Raw genomic sequence first — 14,845 nt, 5'->3', positions numbered from 1 at the left:
AGAAAGAGCTGTCACCTGCCCTGCTGTCGACAGTGGTCCTGCGCTAATATAATGTGGAGTCACTTTGGTGGGTCAGACCCAAATTCCCCTTCCTGTCCAGGGTAGATTTTGAACTTTTCCCTTTGAAACTTGTTTCAGGGTGGTTTTCTCCAGGCAGTTTGGTTGTTTTGGGGTGGGTTTTTTTTGAGTGATAGGGATTTGAGGGGCATGAGTTTGTGCATCACAAGCTTTTTACAGGGTGGTGTGTTAAGCCCCTGGATGCAGAGAGCTGTTGTGCCACCCCATTTTTTTTCATGGGAGACTTCCAGGTGTTTTGACTGTGTTGCAATACAGTTTAGTCACCTTTTGTTGCTGATTCAGGGAAGTAGTCTTCATTTTCAAGAGCGCAGTGATTGGTATCGCTGATGTCTGATGCCGGTATTTATTGAAAAGACAGCAGGTTGGCTGATGTTACATCTACTGCTCGTATGGCAGAATAACAAAGGCTTTGCACTGGCTGAAAGGCCACTCAAGATCTAATAAAGCAAGAGTACTTCTTAATAAAATCTTCTTACTGAAGATTTTCCTGATGTAGAGACTTACTATGCATTGTTATTATTGCCACTGTTGGATAAACTGGAATACAAATTCAGACCGCAGCCTGTCCCATTGAGGTTCCTGGGATTGCAGCCTTCATGGACTTTATTCAGAAGTTTGAATACGGGCTGATGGTTTATGCTTCTGTGGTATGGGCCTGACTTCATGCCCCAGCTTGTTTTTAATCCTTTCTCCCTGCTTATCATCCCAGGAGGTGGTAGAAAAGATCAGTGTGATGTTTAGTCACATGGCAGAAAGGGTATCTCCCCGTATAGGATAATAGCTTTTTGAAAAAAAGTTTTATTTCACTTTTATCTGGTTAAGTTCTATAAAACCTTTATTTGAATGGTGCATAGAGTTTTTATGAACTGTCCCCAAGCATCTATTAAAAAATGTCATTACGATTTGTTCAGCACAATTAAGGAAGAAGCTTTCTCAGAAAATTAAAAAAAATGTACTGTTCAGTGATTGTAAGGCCACAGCAGTTACAGTTTAACATACAACAAATAAAGTGATGGATGGAGGGGGATGACGACGTGTCTTTTCATTTAGATTGATTGAAGAAAATTGCAATATAAAGTCTCCATTCTGGTGGGCATTGGAACAGGGGCTGCTCTAGAGCTGAAGAATGCAGGTAATTTTGAAGGGGAGATTTTTAAAATGTGTGTAAGCCGAAGACGTGATAGTTACGTCTCAGCCTGAGAGAATGAGACTGAACTGCAAAAATCTGGCAGTTCACTTTTGGTCTCTTTTTGTCATATGCTGAGATTTTGTAAAGCTGCAGTTTGCAACTGTGATTTTGTCGGAGACAGACTGTAATTCAGAGTCATGTTTAGTAAATATTCCTTGGAGCATTTGCTCGGTAACAATTACTGTTAAGCTGGGAGTGTGGTACCAGACAAATAAGACAAGGTGCAATTTTGATTTCTTTTCTTCATATAATCTAAGAGTAACTAAAATAAAAATCCATGGCTAAATTAACAATGAAGCGAAGACTTATGTACTTACTGCATTCTGGTCCTAAGGTTTCCCATAGGTTATTCATTCAGCCAAATATCAGCAAATCCATAACACAGATTTCAAGTCTATTCTGTACTCAATGGGCGAGTAATCCGTTGCTATTGCTATTATCGTTTCCAGTAGTTCAGTTAATCACTTTTTTCTTTTTTTAACTGTAACAAATTACTGTAGATACAAGTGAAATAGAAACCTTTTTTTATAAATGCCTGATCCTGAAATATATTTTTGAAGATTATTTTTTGAAGGTTGTATATATATCTTGTTCATCTTCCTTTTTTTAATTGCATTTATAATATCAAGAATTATTTCTGTAATCTATGTTAGTGCAACTGGCTTTAAGATACATAAGTATTTCTAGTGGTTGCATTGTTACAGCCATGGTCATCTAAGGAAAAAGTGAGGTCAGATGTGTACAGGTTGTTAATTGTTCATGTGTGACACCATTGGCTTGATGGTGGATGCAGAAAAGCTTAAAGTAAAGCTTGCTATCACAAGTGTGTGAGAAAATCCCCAAAGCAGTATGTTTTCTGCTGAAATGTATCAGGCACGCTTCCTTAGGCAAGAGTAACAACTCTGCGTGGAAGGAAAATGGTCAAGCTTTTGTTTGTTTGTAGTTGAGTAGGAAATCACTTTTTGTGCCAGTTTTAGGAAGTACTAAGTAGAAAGCCCTTCATTTGCTGTGTTGAAAAGCAAACTGGCACAACCACAGATAGCTCAAATTATTTGTCATTTAAGAGGCTTGTGACAATAAATAGACCGTAGTCATGAGCTGAACATAACAGCCGTGTGTGGGCAAGGAAGAAAAGACAAAACATTAAAGCTGAGAACTAGGCCATGGATATTTACAGCAGGAAAGCTCCCAGCATATCACTGTGTGTATCTGCAGACTTGTGCGTGCATTTTTCTCCGCACGCCTGTGGTACAAGATGGTTGCAGCATTAGCTGCCTCAGAGACCTGGTATTTGGACACCAGTTCTGAAGTATGGCTTTGTGGGCTCTATGCCCCCATGTGCTTGTTTGTCCAGGGGAACAGAATATCAAGGCCTTAAAGCAGAATATGGTACGTGTGCTTGGCTTACACGGTAGTGGCTTGTCGGTCTCTGCCATAAGCTGGCCTGGCCAAGCCTCACTGCTTCAGCAAGGATTTACTCCTCTGGCCCCATCGCGCAGCTCTCCCTTCTCTTGCCCTCCGCTCGGGTATCTCCAGAGCCTGCAGAAGCCATCTCTTCCTTCTTGTCCCTCTAAAGTCCCTGTTGGGAGGAGGTATGGGCTTGGTGCATTGAGCAGAGGTGGGAGGACCACACATCGTCCTTCCTCTGATCCTACAGGTCTTGGTCAGAAAACTGAGCCCATGCCAGGGTGCAGGCCCATGCAAGAGATCCTTGTGGTCCTACAGCTGGTGGGCGACTGGGTCTTGCTACCTGTGGAGCAGACACAGGTAAAAGTTGAATTCTGCTCTGACTTTAAAATAATAAAAATAATAAGAAAAATGTCAGATAAATCGTGTCACTAGAAGTTAATTAGAGAAATGTGCATAATATTATACCCACAGCTCTGGATGCTAAGCGATACTAACTAAAGCAGCTGTTTCACTCAAGGGACACATAGAAGAGGACTAAGAACTGATTAGTTAAGGAGAAATAACAGTACGTTTAGTATAAATTGCTACCAAAAATAAATTTATTGCAAATGTTTATTTTGCTTGATTGCCTTTGATACATGCATACATGTTAGGGAAGGGAGAAGGAGTTGTCTGCAAGGAATTAGGCAAGTGACATGGCAAGGGAATTAGCCTCTGTTAGATCCCAGCCCTAATGGCTCCAGCTCCCTTTTGGTAGGAGCTCTTGCCCCACATCTGGCCGCCAACTCCATCTCCTGCTTTTCATTAGTGCTCCAGCCTAAGTTGCTAGAAAGAGTGAGTGCATAATGCATCCTCTGCCCTTCCACAGGCTGGAGCAGGGTCTAATCCAAACGTGAAAAACACTTATGGGTTCCTGAAGCTGCTGCTATTTTTTATTTTGAGCAATCTGTCTTTTAAGAGGTGAGCCGTGCAAAGGGAAAACCGAAAGGTGGGCGGCTAACAAGCATGCAGGGAAAGTCGGTGCAAGTAGAGACGCGACATACGAGGCACTGCGTTCGTTTTCCTCTGTTTTTGCAGTGCCTGGCTGGGCCTGCCCTGGGTGAGAGATGGATTTGTTGACTCTGCAGCATGGGAAAGAGTCGACAACAGATTTACTACAGAGATGACTTAGCAGCCCCCTCTAAGTGTTATGAAAAGAGTTTAAAATGTTTATATTGGCCCCTCCGATGTACAATAAATTGTTATCCGAAACAATTGAGAATAAAGAAGGGAAAAGTCATAATTGCCTCTCAGGAAATGCAGGGGCTGTTTCGGCGCGCAGGAGCTGGAGGGCGTTGGGTTTCATTGACTTGGTCTGGCTGGAAAGCAGCCTGCCCCACAGGAAGGCCGCGCATTCCTGTCCTCTCGGTGAACCTGCCTGAAAGGAATACAGGAGTTATTGGGTAATCAAGGCTTGTCAGCACCTTGGTTATGCAGCGTGGTTCAATCCGATAATGTGAATGGAACCTGTAATAGCGCTGATGAAAAGCACGCCGGTTTGAAAGGGGCCTTGAATGATTTTTTTGTTCATTTTCTGTTTACATGTAACGCGTTATTGATGTCGTTGCCTTCTAATGCGCCTGGTTGTTTCATAGAAAAACTGGGAATTATTCCTTATTTTTAAAGAAGAGGGAGAGAGAATGAGAGAGGGAGAGGAAGGAGGAGTGAAAGAAAGAACCCTGTTACGTGAAGAAAATTGCATTCGAATGCTGCGACTGAAACATATTGATTTTCTGGCACAGACTTTTTAGATTAAAAATGCCAATACTAAATCCTTTCATGACCTATAGTTCATATGAAGTTCACGTGTCATTTACTATTATTCTGGAAAAAGCAGAATCTTTAATGAAAACATAGTTTGAAGGAATGTCCTGCCATCCTGGCATTTGCATGCGATTGTAATAAGACTTGATTAAGAGCTAAACATGCTACTGAGGCGGAGGTTTAGGGTTTTTTTTTTTTGTAAATTGAAGTCAATTTATCTTTTTTAATTGCTCGCTTGTCTTTACCCTCATCTTGAGCTTTATATCTCCTTTCTTTTTCTTTGTTTTTCTTTATTTTATTCATTCTTTATGATAGGCAGCCAAAGAAACTCATTTTTCCCACCGCTAAGCACAAGGATCTTGCTTCAGATTTTATGGCATTCAGGGGATCAATGAGTCAAAATGCTATTTTGATCTGCAGTACAGCAAACATTTCTCGTATAAATTCCCAGAGATGACCCTGACTTCTCCAACTGTTTTTACCCCTTCTTAATAGAGACTTTAAAGGTACTGATGCTGTGCTAGTGTCAGATTGGAAAATTTAAGGCCAAATTCCTGGCTCAGGTGATTTCAAGCTGCTGGTTATTTCCTGCTGCAAACAGGGCTAAATTTCACTTCAGTTTCTTTCAAGAGGACCTTCATATTTGGTGAGGGGGAGACATGGCAATAGGAAGCTGCTGCAAGACACTGTGAGGGACATTCATCTCGCTGTGCTGCACTGGGATTTTGGCTCATGCGGGCCGGTCTGCGTTATACCAAATGTTTGCTTCTGGGTGGGAATGCTCCTTCACAGAGGGGCTCTTTCTTTTCCATTTTATCCTGAAACCATGCAAACCCGTGGCTACGGTCACCAGAATGAGCATGGGAGCATGTATTTATCATCATGACTTTGGTGTGGTATAGGTCTGACTTGGGAAAGCCAACGAGCCCTTCCTTATTTAAAAAGGGGCAGAGGAAATCTGTGTGATAAACGTATTTACTTTTCCATGGACTTGTTTGCCAGCCGGGCTGGCAGGAAGCGGCTGTTGGAATTCAACCGGGCCCGCTGCTCCAGCGGGGAGGCAGCAGGGAGGGCCCCAGCGCCACGGGAGGAGTCCCCTGGGAGAGCCTCCTCGCTCCCCACCTTGCCACAGCCTCCTTCACGGGCTGGCATGATGGCAAGCGTCGCTGTGGGGACCGGCCGGGGAAGAGAAGGCTGGCCTGTTCACCGTAGATAATTCACTTTAGCAGGGAAACCTTCTCCCAGTGCAGGGAAGGGGCAGCACTGGGTGCCCTGGGCTGTTCAAGAGAGCTTAATACCCTAAAGGCTTGTGTCTTTTGTTTTGTTGTTTTTTTTTTTTAAATACACAACATCTTACTCATAAGCAAGATCAGCACTTGCCATTATCAAGCACGCTCTCCCACTAAACAGTTTGATATGTTTTCACATGATTGAAACCAGGAACTTTTCCCTGGTACCACTGGTGCCATACCGCCTCAGGGACCATGTGGCTGCCTTCGCACGCCTTGCTGCGGACAGGCTCCTCTCTGTTTTGCAGCCGGCATTATGCTAGAGCAACAGCTGGGATGGTGCCTGCATGGCACGAGGTACGGCTGGCGGGGCACGAGGCTGGCCCTTACCGGAGCGGCGAGGGTGTGCCTCAGTGGCGTGCTCCCATCTTGAGTGCCACAGTGGCCCCCAGTAGCAGAGCTGTCATCTCCCCGTCAGCACGGGCAGCACTCACCCAAGTATAGGACGTGCTTTGTCTGCCTTTGGTCAATGTGTGCCGTACGACCTCGTTCTGTTGCCATTGCTTTCATCTCCCTCTTCCATTTGCTGTCTCGGGGAGGACCGAGAAGGAGGGAGAGCACCGCTTGATCAATTTGCGCTCTGTGCATGTACCCAGTAAGAAAGCAAGGCTTTTCTTGGCAGGACTCTTCAGTGGCTGCCATAACTCCCGAGCGATCAGAGGCCCTGCTGTGCACCGCTCCCCATTTTGATACCGTACTTCGGAAAACAGATTCCCCCTCAGAGATGTCAGATACAGGTTACTCGGCGCCGTGGCTCGCTGGCTGTAGTGCTGGCGGAGGGGCAAAGCGCAGCCCGGGTTGTGAAGCGAGCAGGAGTTCAGGGTCGTCTGCAGCTTGCCTCTGAGGCTCTGTCCTGCTTCAGACAAAGATTTACTGTGACTTGGTTAGATATGCACCTCTCGTTTCTCCTTTCTGTTCCTATATCGTGCATTTGGGTGAATGTGAGAGAGTCGTAGGGAGCAATGTAAGGCCAAAGCAGGCTGGGAGAGCGTCTGCCTTTCTCAGCAGCTTGTTACAGAGCTGTGCTGTTGGGCGCACGTGGTATAAGGTTATGACAGGGGTTTGAAGTCTTCTCATGATATATACAGATTTTCAGTGCTTGTTTATCAAAACGAAAGTTATTTGTCCAACAATGGATGTTGTACAAAATATTTACTTTCTCTTCCAAAACACACAGAACTGAGTGCATTGTTCCCTTCTCAGTGGCACCACAGCAGCTCTCCTCGGTCAAAGACTCCGGAATAAAAACAAACAGGTCATGTGGCGCATCTCTTCGTCCGATAAGGAATTAGGAAGAACATTTGAACGAGAGCTGGGGTTTCTTGCTCTCAGCACACCCTTTGCCGCTATGGCTCTTACGATACAAAGTAAAATATGGACACGTCATTGGAAAGGCAAGCTTCTTCCCTACCTGGGTTCAGATGCCCTTATTCGCCTGAATATATTTTATGGTTTTGAGCATGCAAAGCAAAATTTTATTTCGAATTCTTCATGACTAATCTGGACATCTCTTGTTTACAGAAAGTCTTGTGAAAGGTGCTAGGATGACAGCTGGAGACTGAAGCCTGTGTAGGTGCAGGGCAGGCAGCAGCAATGCACCTTGAGCAGCATTGGTTTGCCTGTCAGCCTCCAGCTGGACCTGTGGGATTACTTTTAGAAACTGCTCAAGGAGGGTACGCTTAATATCCAGCCTTAATATTTGGCCTCCATGGGGAAACAAAAAAAGGCACTAAGGAAGTAAATAAAGTGATGTAATTAGACCTCTAGATAAAGCTCATGTAACAGAATAATTGGAAAGGGGAACACCCAGTGTACGTATCTGCAGACCCAGCTAATATGCCCTATAGGAAATTAAGACATTTAAGTTAATCGCAGTTACTTTTGAAACATCACAGAGAAGTTGGGGGCAGTAGAGAATGCAGAGGTAAGAGCAGCTATGCTGGTGGCAGCGAGCATTTAGTTCTTGTGTAATTTCTGTTCCCAGGAAGGAAAAAAAAAAAAAACAGGTATTAAAACCAGGAAAATATCTCAGGGATAACAGAATTTATGCAGGGAGCAACATGGTTTTATAAATACAAAGCAGCATGTGTGAAATTTGGCCATGACATTCATCAGTTCTTCATGCAGACGATGCCTGGTGGCCCTCTGTGCCCTTTCTCCTCTGCAGCAGGCTGATGGCAGGCATCTTCAGGAATCCTAGTGGTCTGAAGTGCCAGGTCCTCCCTATAAAAAAAAAAAAATTTGCTTTAGCCTGTGGTTGTTTTTAATACTTGGCAGAGCACTAATTCTGAAAAATGCTAAACACTGTTCACAAGCATTTGAGATTGCTTCTTGGTCTGGGGCCAAAGAGTTGCCAATGGCCTTTTAAGACTGTGTGGAGACGTTGCATCTGGGGAGGCAAACAGGCTTTCCCCTTCATTGTTGGTGAGCCTGAAGCTGAAATAGCACCAAAAAGGGCTGGACATGTTACGGAAAGTTTGCTAAAACTGTTGAAAATGGTTGGAGGGATTTTGAAGAGCATTCAATGGATCCAAACAGGTTAAGTAGACAGCTAGCAAGGGAGAAAGCTATTTAAAAACTCAGGTAGGATGTACACACTAGGGAAATACAGGAAATTCTCAGGTGATGGGAAGGTAACATAACCAGTAATAATGGAATAATCATGGCATAATAATATTTTAATAGACAGTGGTTTGTAAGGATAACATCCCCTCCTCCAAAGCTAGAGCATATTAAACTACCTGAAGTATAGAGAGGAGGTTCCGATTTTCCTCTGGTGCTTGTTTATTCCAGGACAGTTATCATCCTCCCTAAATTTTATTTAAAGTTCACAGCAGTCTATGCAGCTAGTGCAGTTTTAGGTTAAGCATATTTTATCCATAATTGCTATATTTGGTTCTCAAGTTATTATTGCAGTTCCTTGGGGTACATTTAAATCCACCTTATTGTAATAGATTATGGAATATAGTGGCTAATGTGTCTAATGTAAAATAAATTACTATAATGATTTATGATCCAGCACTTCAGTTTTATTGAACATAAGGATCATTGTACTAAAATGGATGGTGTATTGCTGGTTTAGCATAAAATACTGAATAACATATTCAAGGAAATGAATGGATTGGCCAGTTCATAATATTCTGCCCCTTCAGCTGAGAGGTCTTTAATAAGCAAGAGTGTCATTACACTTGAAAATGTATGTGTAGATAATCCATTATCTAGAACAATGACAGTGATCGGGTGAAGCTCTTATTAAAGAAGGGCCCTCCTTACAGGGAAATACAGAGCACTTCCCTGCCTGCGGGAGGCTGTGTGCATGTGTTTCTGTTTTTGTTACAGCAGTTAAGGCAGTGTTTAGTGTTGTTGAATTTAAATAAGCTGTGTATTTCAAGATAATTTGGGGGTGGGGGTTACAGGGTGGTTTTAAACGTGGAAAGCAATGTCGCTAGGCTGTGGCTTGCACGGCCTCATAGTGAAGTGCATCTTTGCTGGTCCTTTCTACTGCATGTACCTATAAGATACATTTTTCAGCTCTTCGTTTTTCTCTCGTTTGAAGGCCAATATAAATTACACCTTTGCATGCACCTTGCTTCTGTTTACATCCAGGTTTATTAGTGTCATCTCCTACTAAACGTCAAGAAGATTGATGAACCTTATAGGGGGCGATACCGCAGGGAGTATTACTGTGAGTGGGTGTTTGGCTTGCCTTGGTGTCACCGGCAATGCTCGCTTTTGGACAGTCACAGCCAGCAGTGTCCTGACTTAAACCCTTGACTTCCTGGGGTTTAGCCTCAACTCTTTAACTCTTTGACCTCAAAAAGGAAGAAGGTTTTATTAGTCAAGAGGGGAAATGAAGAGGAGTCATAACGTGGACAGAATACTTGAAATTTTATCTGGTTAAAGCATGTGTCTAAAAATAGGGAAACAAAGCTAAAAATATGAGAAAAATGAAACAGCATCCCTGCTCTTTGTATTTTAAAATGCATATTCAAAGGAAACCATTAAAGGAACATAGATGATTGTATATCCAAATATTTTCACAGGGACGACAAGACATTTTCCTACAATCAAAATAGGACAGCAGGTTATAAAAGACTAGCTTTCAGCAGTTTGCTTTTAATAATTTGTAGTAAAAGTCACATTTTGTTATGTATTGGAGAGAGGGGAAAAAAAGCCACAACCATTTTGAGGGTGTTATCCCGGAATAACTCCACATCCGTTATCTTAATAGTGCTTGGATAAAGCTGAAATACAGAAACTATTAAAAAGGCATATTTGCATTCATTACACCCATGGTAAAAGTGAATTAAGAACTCCTCTTGATTTATCTACAGCTTAAAAGTATTAAAATAAACATGATCCCAGTACAATAGTTCTGTTACAACACTTGCAGACAAATCATCTCCCCATTTAAACAAGATCTCACCAGCGTTTTGAGTGGGAAGGAGTTTGATGCTATTTTGCCATCTATTACTAGCTTCTCCTGTCAGTGAGCACATCCTTTGGCAGACATGCAGGGAGACTTTTAGAACAAGTCAAAATTATTTTGGCAAAAACTGAAACACCTAGAGTTGCAAAAACATGTATTCAAAATTTTTATGTATCCAAAAATGTTCAGGCTGGCTTTGACATGTAATTGGATACTGTTTTATAGCCGAGCCATTTCAAGTTTCTCATTTCTTACATCTCAGTTTTATGAGTAGATCAGTCATACCAGCACACTCAGAAAATCCTAAACCAGCTGCAGTTGTGCTGCTAGGGGAAGCGCAAATTGTATCAATAGCTGTGGTGGGCTGCTCACCTGCTTTGGTGGAGGAGGGTTTGAAAGACCCTGGCTCCCTCTAGTCTTTTGGGCTTTTAATTATTTTTATGGTTTTGGTGGTAACAAAATTAGAAGTGATGCTACTTTTTACTGAAGCTTGCCATCAAAGTTTCCTTGCTGCCTTAAACTTACAGATCATAAGGTGTATGTTTTGAACAAGCAAAGTAGTTGGAGAGCACGTTGACTCTGAGCTTAAGGTCTTCTCAGTACCAGAGCAGTATGATGACATGTGGGGCTCTTTTAGTGGCCTAGGTAGGCTTGAGTAGAGGTACCAAACAGCTCTCGAGACTAAGTGTATTGGAGCAAGATCCCGCCATCTGCTCGCGCGTAGTTGTGTCGAAGCTCAGACCCCCACGAGGTGACGAGGCACGCCGCTTGCTGGCCTCACAGTGTGTTACAGCTGCTGTTACCGCACAGTGACATCGGCAGTGTGGTGACTGAGGCCACGTCAGCTGGATGCAGGATGCCACCCAGAGTTGCTGCCACGCTGACTGTGCCCCTAATCGTTCCTGGGATGAGGCTCATAAGCACGAGCGAGATGGAAGTGCTGGGATGTGACTGACTGCAGGGAAAGTGGAGCCCAACTGAAAGTCCCGACTCATCCCTTTTTCCCCCTGTGTTTGAGCACAGGCCCATCCCGTGGTGAGATCGCAGGCGTGCTTCATACCCCCTTCATACCCCCCAGAGTGCCCCTGTGGCACTCTGCCCACTGCCAGGACCCATCATGGACGGAAGCAGCTCAGGCTCCGAAGGCGAACTATGCCTCTCCCCATTCGTGAAAGCCCTTTGAATCTTTCCTCTGTCTTGGACATCTGGTTTTCACATCACAGTTACTTCAGCCCATAAGCTTCCACAAGAATTTTAAATAAAATATCACTACTAACCAGCTCCGTGGGGAAAAGCAGTGGCTTTGCTCACAAATGGGTGCATTGTTGAGGCCAGAGAAAAGGGGTTTCTTTCATTCACAGTGGGTTACATCACTGAGCGCCAGCCAAATGACGGAGAATAGCGAGAGCTGTTATAGGAACAAGTTTATGCGCTGCAAATGCAGGAAACGTCATTGCTAATGGTGCGCATCTGATGTATATTCAGGCCTTGGCCGCAGCATTTCAGGAGTAAGAGATGGTCCAAGTGATGTCCTGGGAGCTGTGGGCATCATGCTGCAGGAAGTTGGGGGTGAACCTCAGGCATGGCATGCAGATCTTGGTGGATTGAAAACAGCTTTTCCCATACCTCTGCATATATGGGCATCTGGGTTTACCCCGCACAGTTTTAGGCTTCTCTAAAAGTTATAGGCTGACTTGTTACTGCAAGCCCCCTTTACAGGCAGCGGACAAGCACTTCCAGGGTGCTTGACCTGATACAACTTTGGTGCCTGTCTATGCAGGATGGTACCAAGGTACCCTTACAAATACCTCCTTGATGTAAAAAGAGCTTTGATTGACTAGCTCAGAACTAGGCATGTAGCTTCTAGATGCTCAGGTTAGGCCAGATAACTTCTCTCCTTTTAGCTCTCTTTGCTTATTTGTGTGTATCTTTCAAATCTCGGTAAATGCATGCAAAAGAAATGTAAGGGTCTGTAACTGCCTCTGCACATATTTATGGTTTTAAAATTGTAACAAGATCCTGCCATAGGAAGATTGTGTTAAATCCCTACTTAGTGAAGGTTAGTGACAGCCTAAGCATATATGTATCTCTAGATACATATATATATATATGCACATCTATCTATAAAAAAATACCATGACTTTACATCTTTGTAACAAAATTTTCTTGTTAGCATGATCTGTTGAATGCATTCTACATTTGCTCTTCCGGATGAATATACTGAAAAAAATATACATAAAGAAATAAAATAGACCTTTTCTGATGCAAGAGAAATTTTAGGGCCCCAAGATTTGTCAGTGGATGAGGAACATACTCCGGATCTGAACGTGGATACGGTGCTTAGGTGTAGAATTTCCCATAACAGAAAGACTTTTATATTGTGTGGAATCGGCATAAAATAATGAAAATTAATGTAGTGTCTTATTGTTTGCATTAAATATAAGATCATTTCTTTAAGAAATTATGGATCCTTGTGAAACAGTGGTGTGTACAGCCAGATTTTCTGAAATGGAGCAAGATTTATCCACAGATTTCCATGGAGGTTTACAGAAACTTTCTGTTACAAAACATGCATTTGACTGCCTGCGATGACACAGAATATTCCAGCCAAGTGCTTGGTTTTTCTTAACATACTTGCATGGTTTATTTTTGGATGTGCAATGATACGTGTGACTTACATGCTCTTTACTATTTAAAACCACGCATTTATACATGTGCACACCTAACTATGTGTGCAACATAAATAAACATAAAGATTATTTTTTTTTCAGGTTGTTTTTGTTTCTCTCAGCACGTAGAAACCATCTTTCTTTGCGAAAAGGAGTAGTGTCAGTGAGTGGGCGCAGGGCTGTTTGGCAGGCATTGCTCCTGCCCTCACCCTCACAGGACAGGGACTCCTGGTACTGGTCAGATCTGAACGGCACAGGGACCGTCCTGTCTTAGCGTCTCTGTGCACGTGCTTGGGTTCTTCATTTGTGGCCCTTCCCTGGGCACCTATAGCTCAGTTGCCAACGTCTTCCAGCATCCTAGTGAAGACATTATTAGAGTTTATTTGTAAAACGTCTGGAGTGCAGTGCCCCTTGGGCACTTTGTGGTTTGTCTTTCCTGGTCATAGCTGATGCTGCAGGTGCATGGGCTGCTGCCGGAGCCCGCCCCGGCCTCCCCTCTCCCCCAGCACCAGCCACGCGCCGCAGAAACCACCCTCTCTCTCTAATTTCTACAGAAAGGGATACCGCTTGTCTCAGTACCTTGTCCCAGTAGTGCTCCTGCTTCAGCACCTGTCAGCCACAGAGGGACAGACTGGCAGGGAGCTGCAGGGCCGCATGGCTGACCCAAGCTCAGCTTGCCAAAGTCAGAGCCCTCCCTGCTTTTTGCTTTCAGTAGAGGCACTTGCCGATACTGTAATTAAGTGACAACTTCACAATATCAGCAAGATTTTGTTGATTTTTGCTGTTTGTAACTTACAAACACCAATTTCCCGCATCCTCCCACTCAGCATTTGCTACGCTTTTCGCCTCTTCATTTGCAGAGGTTTCCTCTCAGACCAGTGGATTTCCCACCACGTTCAGGTAAAACCAGCATAACATAGCATGCAGAGTTAAACATCCCTCACAGGTTCACAGTGCAAATGAGAGCTTCACTGCTCTTTATTACTCCCCTTTTCTATGTGGCCTTATTTGAGGATGAGGGGTTGCTCACCTCGGTTTATGAATGCAAAACGAGGCTGGGTCTTTTCCAGGCTGTGGAGCCCGGTGTGTAGATGGAGTTAAACAGTTTCACATTCCTGACGAGAACAGGAATGTTTTCACAGTGCAGTCTGCTCTGTGTGAATTGCAGGAGTTTATTTTTTCAGGATGAACTCCTTGGACAGATTTTTTTTGTTTGCTTGTTTTTTTAAAGAGGAGATGATATGCCATAAAAATATCTACCGTAGTAACTAATGGTGGTGTTATTAAAGCTCGATTGGGAAAATTCAGGCTAAAAATTCTATCAGCTATTGAGGAGGGACAGTAACATCTTGTGTTACCACAAACATCTTGTGGTATTTTCTCCTCCTCATTTCTGTGCATAGGGTTATCTATGGTAAGCCCACAGGGTAGTGCCCTGTGCCAGTTGCTGTCAGGCATTTACTGTCGGTATCTCCTGGTGAACGTGGAGCAGAGGAATGGGGAGTGACGATGGTGTGTGGGGTGAGCGGCTGCAGGGAGTGTGTTGCTTTTCCCTTCAGGGGTTGCAAGGCACATTTTACATTGTGTCCTGCAACTAGCAGTTGAGGTAGAATAATTCTGGCCTTGGTTAATAATTTTCCCCTGTATTAGTGTTGCTTCTGGGGTCTCATGAACACGTATTTATGTTGGGGACAAAACCTACTGAGACTGCCCACCAGGAGAGGAGCCCAGGGCACGTCTCTGACCGAATGCTGCTGTTACTGGGGCTCTGCCAGTGAAGAGACTCTGTCACTGAGGTTCCTGAAATGCTTTTTCCAAACGAGGTTTATTTGGGTTTTAAAAATAGGACAAAAAGCACTACGTGAAGCTAAATATTAATTTTGTTGCTTTTCTGGCAGCGAGGCCAAGGAAACGGAGCGAATTGTACTATTCTATCATGCAACATTAGCTGTGTGTCACGTGGCTGAACACAGAGGGG

The 14,845-nt window shown here is 43.7% G+C and overlaps 1 protein-coding gene across 3 annotated transcripts in view; it reads left to right on the top strand.

The window, feature by feature from the left end:
• The window catches only part of RARB (retinoic acid receptor beta), a 337,858-nt gene that overhangs the window by 191,663 nt on the left and 131,350 nt on the right, over window positions 1-14,845 (top strand). The window lies entirely within an intron of this gene.

Source organism: Phalacrocorax carbo, chromosome 2 (genome assembly GCF_963921805.1).
Source record: "Phalacrocorax carbo chromosome 2, bPhaCar2.1, whole genome shotgun sequence".
Lineage (NCBI taxonomy): Eukaryota > Metazoa > Chordata > Aves > Suliformes > Phalacrocoracidae > Phalacrocorax > Phalacrocorax carbo.
Note: the sequence above shows the minus strand (reverse complement) of the source record. Positions and strands in the feature narration are given on the sequence as shown.